Here is a 10997-nt window from a genome sequence, read left to right as displayed (position 1 = left end):
ATCCACCTAGCACACTGCCAGACACATATTAAGGTACCCACTAAATGTTACTGTTTTTATTCCCTAAGACACTTTCAACACTATTCAAGTGCCTATTAAGTTTGTCCATTCATTTATGCAACCAACATTTATTGCTGGTTAGATGCCAGGCATTCAGAATACAAAAGTGAATAATTCAACAGTTTCTAGCTCTCAAAGAGTTCACAGTCTAGTTGGCATGGCAGCTATGTACACAGCTAATTTATAATTTAGAGGAGTAAGATTTAGGGATGTACTCGATGCAAATCTAAAACATCTTAGCAGATATTTCTGTTACATTATAGGTTAAACAGGCTTGTGTGGACTTTCCTGTGAAAATAACTGCATTTATTCATAGCATTGTTTCTAAGGGAAAATGTGTTCTGCATTTTAAACAATCAATATAAAACTGAATTTTTGGAACACAGCCCATTTGTCCCTGGGGGCTATCTATGTTTCTATTATCTACCCACATCTGTCTTAGGACAGTTTACATCTCTTTACCTGTTCCACATGGCCTATGGTACTACCTGAGGGTTGCACAGTCTCATGGTCATCATGTTCTCATCATGGCTCAACAGTACATGTCTGAGATATCCTTTGCTCAAGCAAGTTAAGTCAAGCTGCTAGGACTAAAGTAGCCTCAGCCACTAAATTTGACTGTTCAGTGTTTCACTATTAGAAAAGATGGTGAGGAAGAATAAATCTAGTGAGTGATGAAAGCTTGGACTTGTTGCTATGTAAAATGAGAGGGAATTGATTCGGGACATAAAAAGGAATGCAGGAATGGTTTTTAAAGGGTATATCTCTTGGATAAAATAGGATCTCCAAAGGTATCTAAGTATACTCTCTTGGATAGTAAAAGTTTAAAAAATGGTCTTTGCAACTGAAAGACAGACGAGGTTGGAATTGAAGATTTCTAACCTAAAGTTAAGCAAGCTAAATTTTGTGAGTCAAACTGTCCTTGTTATTCCTGAGCTTTGGGAGGTGGCATGGGACAGTAGAATAAGCATGAACAAATCCTTATTCTGATACTTACTGTATAGATTTAGGAAAAAGTATTCATGCTGTCTGCACCTTGGTTTTTTAATCTGTAAAATGGGGATAATAATACTTTCCTTGAAGGGTTAACAAGGCAGGTCATATCTTCATCAAATGTGTTTCTAACACAGGCACTATGGATAGATGAAAAAGGCAATCTCAAGGGGTTCCAGGCTACTGACTAAGACAGAAATAAATATACAGGTATAATGCAATGGAACAAGTACTTCAATATGGTGCTATAAAAGCATAGCAAGAGACACCCAAGTAGACCTTAAGGCTCAGAAAAATATGGAGGAAGTGATATATAAAATGTGACTTGACAGATAAGTAGGAAAAACAGAGGAAAGGCAGGAAGAGTCTCTAGACAAAAGCAATAGCATATAGAAAAGCCTAGAGAAAGAAGCTTATGTATGTGAGAAACGTCATCATGTAGTTGAATATGGCTAAACTATACATAATACAAGGGGGAAAATGATGAGAAATCAGGTTAGAGTAATAAGCAGAGAGCAGATTACAAAGAATTTTACCAATGTTCTGAGAGCCATTCTAAGGGTAATGTGGCTTCACAGAAAATAGATTGAGGTGGGGGGATTAGAAGCTGAGAGACCAGTTAGGAAGCTAGTGCAAGACCAAAAGATGATCTTACCCGGGGTGGGCAGATTACAGCCCAAAGGCCAAATCTGGCACCCTGCCTATTTTTGTATGGCCCACGAGATAAGAATATTTTTTACATTTTTAAATGGTTTTAAAAAATAAAAATAATATTTCATGGCATATGATAATTAGATGAAATTCAAAGTTCAGTTTCCATAAGTAACCTTTTATTAGAACATAGACACACCCAATCATTTATGAATTGTTTAGAGTTTCTCTTCCACTGCTACAGCAGAGTTGAGTAACTGCAACTTGCAAAGCCTAAAACGTTATCAATCTGGGCCTTTACAGAAAAAGTTAGCTGCCCCTTGATCTTGGGCATCAAGATGGTGTCAGTGAGGAGTGAGAGCCATTAAGGAGATTGAATCAATAGGATTTAGTTAATGAATGGTAGGATGTGAGAACAAGGGTCAGTCCAAGGTAATATCCAAGTTCTCTACTTTTGGCAACAATAACGAACACTTACATGGCCTTACCATGTGCCAGGCACTGATCTAAGTCTTTAAACATATTAATTCATTTAATCGCTCAACCACACTATGAGATTAGTACTGTTATTATCATTCCCATTTCACATGAAGAAACTGAAGCATGGAGATATAATAATTTATTCAAGGTCACACAGCTAGTGTGAGATAAGAGTTAAATCCAGCCAGTCTGGTTACAGAATCTCTACTCTTAACAATATTCTACAGATTCACAGAGATGGGGACTCATCAGGAAGAATTGGTTTGCGGGGAAATGATGAATGTAGGTTTTAGACATGTACAGTTTGAAGTGACTGTGAAGCATCCAAATGAAAGGTCCAGTAGGCAGTTGGATTAATGGTTCTTGTGCTCTTTATATAGGGGAGAGGGATCTGGGTTGGAGGTATAGACTTAGGAGTCAGCAGCATACAAATGGCAGTAGAAGCCAAGGGAGAGATAGAGATTACCTGGTGGGGGGCGGGGGATGGGAGTAAGAAGAGAAGGCTAAGAATGAAACCCTAAGGACCACGAGTATTTAAACAAAGAGCATGGGGAAAGGATCCCACAAAAGAGACTACAAAGCAGTAGTCAGAGACGTAGGCAGCAAACTGGAAAGATGTTTCCTTTTCAGCAAGGTAATGTGTAGAGTAGCATAATAACTAGCATACAAATGGTAGCTTCTTTTACTGTTGAAGTCTTATTTGAAGGTTATAGTTCTTTTAGCTGTGCTGTAGGGCTTCCCAGACCTTTTCCACATCCCTAGATTTGTGATCCCCCATCTCACCTTGCCTTCCAATTCTTAGCAGAGAACCTTACCTTTAGCTTAAAGAGAAAATCAAGATCTCCTTCTCTACATCAAAATATTTCATAATTCTCCATCTTCTCATTCTTTCCTTCTGTTTCTGGCTTCTTCCTCTAATTTGCTCCATGGTTTTCCCAAGTTTACTTCTTCAGTGTGCTGCCCCTCATTGCTATCTTCACCAGCTCTGCCCAGCTATGCCGTATGCTCCAGAACCCATCTTTCAGCTCATATCTCTCTCTCTTCCTTTAATCTGTCAAACTTTTGGAACAATTCAACGTTATTTAAGTTTTTCTATTAACTATTATAATACTAACTATAATATTAATTTTTATTAACTATTCATTTCTTTTTTTCTTGGGGGGTGGGACAACTGTCTAGTACAGGGATCAAACCTGAACCTTGGTGCTATCAGCACCACACTCTCACCAAATGAACTAACCAGCCAGCTTAACTATTCATTTCTCAATCTCTTGAACTCAGATTTCTCTCTCCACTACTTTACTGAAACTATATTCTTCAAAACCATATTCTTCAAAATGTTTGACTTTTTTATTGTCCAATTAGTACTTTCAACAATGCTATTAATGGCTCTTTCTTGTCCCTATATTACATCTTACGCAGATTCTATAACCCTCTGATTATTTTTAGTTAGTAAAGTCCAGTCTAGTTTAAAGCTTAGAATCAGGATTAGGTTTGGCTGAAATCAGAGAAAAACTAAAATAACAATGCTTAAACAAAATAGAAATTTAATTCTTTCATGTAACGGGAAGTCTGGAGGAAGGCTATGCACCATTGGTACAGCAGTTCCACTGTCATCAGGGATCCAGGCTCTGCCTTCATACTCTACCATCCATATACCTTCTACCTTCCAGGATGTCTTATATAAGCATATACTCCAAGATGGCTCCTGAAGTTTTAGCATTGCAGATAACATAAAGGAGGAAGGAGAACAAAAGGGCCCACCTCCCAGCTGAGTCTATACCTTCTAAACAGCCTCCGGTTGTAAGCAGCTCACATAACACCTCTTCTGCATTTCTTTGGCCATAACTTAGTCACATCGCCATGTCCAATTGCAAGGGAGGCAGAAACGTAGTCTTTTAGTGGGTTCATGGACGTGCCAAATAAAATGAAAATTCTGTTAATTAAAGAAAAAGGAGAGAATAGAATTTGGACGGCAGTTAGCAGTTTCTGCCACAAACTAAAAATCTCAAAATGTTTTAAAATTTCATCTCTTCCTTTCCTCTTCACTCTTCAAGATCTAGCTCCTCTGGTGTGTTGGCAAAATAGGAAGAAAAGGGACAAATGCAGTAGTGCTCTGAGACCCAGACTTGAAGCAGCAACTCTGGCCATGCTTCTCCATCTGTCAGGTAGAGTGGTCCACAGAGCCAAGGAGATTTGCCCCAGACCCTAAGGAGTTGCCAAAGGACAACAGTTAGTGATAGAGATTGGATGTTTGCACTGGGATGTGCATGTCAGGATCCTCAAAGTATGAGAAGGAGCCAAGGGTAGAAAGAGAAAGGAAGCAGGCCAGCATCCATGCTTGGGGGACCAGTTCTACCTGTGCTGCCACATTCTGGTGTGAAGCTCCAAGGATTTCAAATATTCTAAATTCAAACTCAGGATTACATGTTGTTTTGAAAATATATTTGTCAAAGTAGGAGAATAAAACATTTTCTTTGAAAGTTTGTTGGTTTGATTTATAATTTGTAAATATTTAGACATATACCATGTAAGCTACCATTTGTACTCTTGCCCTAGGCCCTGAAAATGTTTGGGATGGACCTGAGCAAGTATCTGCCCAACTGAGAAGGACTGCAGCTCTGTCTCTGAGGGTTGCACTGCTTCTCTGGCTAACATTAACTGGCAACTCAAGGTTTTTTTGTTTGTTTTTGGCTGGCTGGTACAGGAACTCAAACCCGTGACCATGGTGTTATAAGGCTGTGCTATAACCAACTGAGCTAACTGGCCAGCCCTAACTCAAGTTCTGAGTGCAGAGCAGCCAAGTGCCAAGTCTCTTTTGGGATACATGTTTACATTTCTCTAGGACCACTTCTAAACATCCACTTATGTGGAGTACTGCTAAGATGGTTCAGAAATTTCTAAGGGTCCACAAATAGGGAATACTCATCCTTGCTATAAAAAATAGTGGGTGTTTAGATTCCTCCATAGCCCACCTCCAACCCCCGTTTGGCATCTATCTCCAGTTCCTTTTCCTTTGCTCAGATCAAGTTCCCAGCCCAAGAATACATTCAAACAGGAAACCAGCCTCCCCTCCCACTCTCCCACACACTCAGTCACACTTATTGGGAACAGAGGAAAAGCACAGCTTCCCTGGTAGGGGAACAAAAAGTCTCTTGCCATAAACACACAACCACAAGGCTGGACACTGACTCTCTATTTCTTTCCACTTTTTCTATGAACTGGGAAGAGAGAGAGGGTTGCTGTGGTGGTGGGGCTGGCTTTGTTGCCTCTTAATCTTGAGGAAGGTGTCTGAAAATATTGAAGATACTTAAGAGCTTCATTGTCCTCAGCTGTAGGCCCTAAGCACCAATTCTGGAACAGAGGAAAGGTAGCATTCAACAGTATCAATCTACTTTACCAAATCTTAACCCTTATTCTCCTTGACGGCTCTGAAAAAAATTTATCATTTATTACACCTTTCTTCCTAAAAAATTCTTCCTCCATTATTCTGTGATTTTGCACTGTCTGAATTTTCCTATTTCTGTATATTCTCTTTCTTATTTCTCGATTTTCCCCTCTCATTTCAATTTTTCCCCTAATTGAAACCAGCTATTTACATCACTATCTCACTTATTAAACTGTAAGTTTTTTGAGGACCTGATATATTAGTTCATTTATTTTTGAATGAATGAATGAGTTATTTATGAATTCCAGCCACAGTCTTTAGCCTGTCTTTTTTCATACCCTCATTCGGGCAACTCCTCCACTCAGTTTAAATTATTCCTTCTTCCTGAAGAACTATTATATCCACAACTCTACTTTGAAATGTCTTCTGAGCTTCAAATTTGCATCTTAGCTTCTTGCTTTCATCTTCAGCTAGATGTCCTGCAGTCACCTTAAGTTTTATATATCCAAAACCAATCAGGTTGGATGGTTACTACTAAGTTGTATTGATACCCTATAGAGACATAACGAGAGACCGAGGGCATTTCTGATCAAGATGGTGGAAAAGACGGTACCCAGCATCACTCTCTCCCATAATCAACCAATCTACAACTATTAAAAAGCAACAACCGCTAAGCTGGGGCTCTACAGCTCAGGGGAAGAGACAGAGAGACCTACAGAGTGCATGAAGGCAGGAGAAGCCACAGTGAGAGAAAGAAAGGACCACTCCAACTGTTTCAAGCCCCAACCACTTCAAGCCTGGCCCTGGTGAGCACCTGGAGCAGGAGCTGACAAAAGCTACTGATGTGCCCTTCGTATGAAGTTTCTTGGAGACTGCGGGGCAGAGGAGGGCCTTGGCGGCCCCCAGGCCAGCTAGACCACTAACAGCGTTCCTGTGAACCCACATAGGAGTGAGGGGCCACAGACAACTGAAAAAAGGAGCCACTCGGAGCCCAGTGAGTCATCACAAGGGGCCGGCACATGGCCCATCACATGGGAAGTGTCTGGAGTGTGGGGAGTGGGGGAGATGGGACACCAGGGGAACACTGGGGCACAGCACGAACAGCTGATCTGCCCTCCAATCGGCACAGGCCCATTCAGTGGAGACTGGTAACTAATATAGAACTGTAGGGGGAGCAGTTTGCTGAAAACACTCAGGCACAGACTAGAGTTTCCACACAATCCAGGTGTACTGGGCCTCTCAAGACCTAGAAGTGCTAACAAGGTCAACAATTAAAACCTGAGCTGCACAAAAAGACTTCCCTAGAGAATCAGCATCAAAGCAGCCATTTAGCTCAACCATAGGACTTAAGTGCTGATTCCCACAGGAAGTTCCCCCATTTTAGAAGTAACCAAAGGACAACAAATTAGTTGCACTGCAGAGTTTAAGTGGTGGGAATAGAGAATAATCCAACACAGAACTGAAAGAAAAAACAAAAAACCTACAGATCAGAGACAAAGTTGTGATATTAACCAGTAAAGGTCTAATACCACCAAAGAACACCTATAAAACCTAGAAGGACCCCAAATCCCCCAAGTTCCCAAGCCAGGGTGGGAGGAGCGCCAAGGGCCTCAGTCATGCCCATCTGATGTCTGCATCCAGCCCGACAACGACCACTGAGCCTACACTGGAAGTGCTCCAGGTTCCCAAGCTGGAAAACTCAGCGTCAGCCATATCACCCTGAAGTTCGCATCCAGCCCAGAGGACTATCCTCTTCTTTTTTCTCTTCCCCTACCTGCCAACAGCTCCACAACGACATCTTAAATTGTAAAATAATAATTATAATCAATAAAAAAATAAAAAAGTTTTAAAAGACAGAGCAGTTAACAAATAGTTTTTGGTTAAGTGAGAAAGCCATAGAGTCCTTGGGGTAGCTTACAAAGAGACCCATATCTCTGGTAGGGGAAGGGAATACAAAGCTGAGTGGTAGGCTGAATACCTAATTGTTAAAGTAGCAGAACTCCTGCGATATTAAAATGCTCAGCCAGGGCACGTTTGGAATGGACTTCTAACAGTGCTTAAGTATCAGTATAGAGGAAGCAGTTTGGATGGATGGGGTGCCATCCTTCAGGACACAGCATATGTATTAAATCAGAGACCTCTATATGGTGCTGTGTCCTCAACAGAAAGAATCCACAGGCCTGAGAAACAGGGATAGAAGCAGGAGTGAGCCATCATATCCCTATACTGGCCAGCCACCAAAAAAAAAAAAAAAAAAAAAGAAGCAGGAGTGAGCCCACTTACTATCACACCCAATGCTCCACTGAGGGACTTTGTGCTTCCTATCCCCACAACTTTCGACTCAGGGTTAGAGGCCCTGGTTCGCTTCTAACAGTCTTGCCAGGGGATACAGCAAATAATCCTCATTGAACTATAAGCTATAACTGCTGTCAGGGCACTTTGAATTCCTTGTGCCCAGGGACCATCAGGCAAAAAGAAGAATCACCATCCTGGCAGGACTTGATCTGGATTAGCAGAAGGGCTGCTTTTACACAACAGGACAAGGAAGAATAAATGTGGAAGCCAGGTGATCCACTTGGGTGCCTCCTGGTACTCTCTTGCTCAATTGCTATGTGAATGGACATATCAAGCAACCCTGGCCTGAGAGGTATGGTTATCTTTCTGGTTCAGACCATTCCAGAATGAAAGTTTGGATCACATTACATGCAAGTCAACAAGACCTGACAAAATGAGGGAATTTGAGAATGAATAGTGAAGGAGGGAGAGGATTATTACCCTGAAATCAACTGTAGCAACAAAGGCTGAGTTTTTTCCACTAACCTCCCTCTTCTGAGTTTCCCCTAAGGAACAATAGCCCACAGAAACCAAGGAGGAGCTGCTCCCTAAACCTGTGGGAAGAGGTAGACCAGTGTGGTACAAAGGGTAGACTGTGTGGCCATAAGAATTACTAAGCCTTGATTTAAACTGTATTGAATTAAATTTTTTTTTTTTTTTTTTGTCTTTTTCGTGACCGGCACTCAGCCAGTGAGTGTACTGGCCATTCCTATATAGGATCCGAACCCGCAGCGGGAGCGTCACCACACTCCCAGCGCCGCACTCTCCTGAGTGCCCCACGGGCTCGGCCCTTGAATTAAATTTTTAAACTCAGATCTCCAACTGCAAGGAGTAGAACTAACCAGTGGCTGCTGCCCTCTGAAATCTATGGCTGGATTCACTCTGAGGCTATGCTTCTTGAAGTGTGCTCCCAGCCAAAACTGAGTGTGGCAAGGAAACTGAAGCAGGTCCATGGAGATAGGTGGGTGACTTTGCTCAAGGACTTTCTGATGGTCTTGTTGAGCTCTCCTTAGCCTGCTCTGCAATCTAAGCCTGCTTTCCATCCTTTCCATCCTTCCCTCTCTCCCTCACTCAGGGTCAGATTTACTTTATGTTCATAGTCTGAAGCCTCTCCCATTCTCCCCTGGCTCCCTCCTCAGTTTCTCTCATAGGCATTTCCCTAATAAATTTCTTATACATTTAATGCTGTCTTGGCATCAGCTTCTTGGCAGACCTGGACTAAATACCTGCCCTAAGCTCCATCTGTCAGTAATAACTTCCTGCTTCAAACTCTTATAGCATTTCCCCCCAGCACTCACTTGACACTTCCCAAATGCTTCCTAGAAAATAAAATTTATCTTTCTGTCCATAAAATCTATCTAGCTACATCTATATAGATATAGCTAGATAGATCTAGAGATATACATCCTTCTATAAAATACATTTATCATCTTTTCATCTAGTTTAGAGGTCTCCTGAAGAGTAACCCTTATATCACCCTTACCAAGCTCTGCACTTCACCCAGTGCCCTATACATAGAAGGAGCTCAGTTCAACCATCATAAGAAAGGGGTTGTCAGGAGTCCTGAGCTGTTCAGACAATCCTGTGCCCCGGGATTAACGTTCCTCACTTACTTAAACTTCCTAGTGTACTATCTCTTTTCCCATTCTCCAAACCCACTACTCAAAATGACTATACATCCTTTCAGGATCCTTTAATCCTCAGTACCCTGCCCCATTCCCCATACATTTTACCACATACATTGGCCCAGTAGAGGCTGTGGCATAGATAGCTAATGTCAACCAAAAGTTTGTGATCCTCCTTCTGTTCTGTAGCTGGAAAGTGGCTGGCCAGCCAGGGACTACATTGCCAACCTACCACCTGCATCCAGGTAGAGCTGGGGTCTTTAATACACAGGAAGTTCCTTTCACTTGTCTCCTTCTCCTCTTCTCTTGAATACAGAGGATTTTAGGGATGGTGGGACCACAAGATGGAAGAAGCCTGGGTCACTGAATCACCATGCGGAGGAAAGCTGCCCATCATGTGGAGGAATATCTACACTAAAATGTTATATGAGTGAACAATAAGCTTCTATTATGTTAGGTCACTGAAAATTTCGGTTTTGTTATAGTTGCTAGGTCCTTTGTCCTTTTCTTGAATACTTTTCATCTTAACTCCCTTTTATTTCTAGGGAGTCTCCCATTTATGGGATTGTTGATGCCAAACAGGCTAGATCCTTCTCAGGCTAGGGTGTTGGCATCTTACTTAGTCTCTGCCAATTTGATGTTCCCACTTGAGACTATGATGCAAAGATATACATGACAATATAAAAACTATTCACAGTGGCAGTATGTCCTTGAGAATCCATGGGCAGTGGTGGCAAGGTGTGTTAACAATGATATCCAGGTCAATGTCCTAACCACATTGATCTTGTGGCATGATGTTAGCTACATTTTCCTGTTTCTACATTATCTTGCTTTTTAACTCTTCTCCAGCCTTTCTGATAATTCCTTCCTTCCAAAAATTAATTTTTTCCTTCAGGTGTCCAGAATCAGTTCCCATCTACACTATCCTCAATCTACACTGGACTCTCCTCCCAAGCAAGAGTCATTGGAATTATCACTTATTAAGTACCTAGTTCATACCCAGTATTATACATGTGTAACCTCATTTAATTCAATCCTTGCAACTATTTTATAGGGTTAGTATTATTATTGCCATTTTGCAAATGGGAAAACTGTAGCTAAAAGAGATTAACCGACTTGTCTAGCCACACTGCTTGTGAATGTCATTTAGAATTCAGTTTTTAGGGCACCAAGGCATGTTTTCCATTGTATCAGAAACCTTTCACTAACTCATAATTATTGTAGTGCTTCCTTCTAGGATCCTTCTAGCCTATGACTGTCTGATTCTGGAAGTGAGGAATGCATCAATATTTACCTAATCCTTTCCTCCATATAAAAGGGGTTATAAGGAAAGTTCTGTGGTTGCAGCTGTTTTCTAAGTCTTGAAACAGTATGTGTTTTTATTTTCACTTTTTCTTCCCTACCACCTCCTCTCTCTTTCCAAAACAACAAAGCGCATGCGACAGCAGAAGGTACACTGGCGGCGT

This window comes from Cynocephalus volans, chromosome 11, assembly GCF_027409185.1.
Source record: "Cynocephalus volans isolate mCynVol1 chromosome 11, mCynVol1.pri, whole genome shotgun sequence".
Taxonomy (NCBI): domain Eukaryota; kingdom Metazoa; phylum Chordata; class Mammalia; order Dermoptera; family Cynocephalidae; genus Cynocephalus; species Cynocephalus volans.
This window is presented reverse-complemented; position numbering follows the sequence as displayed.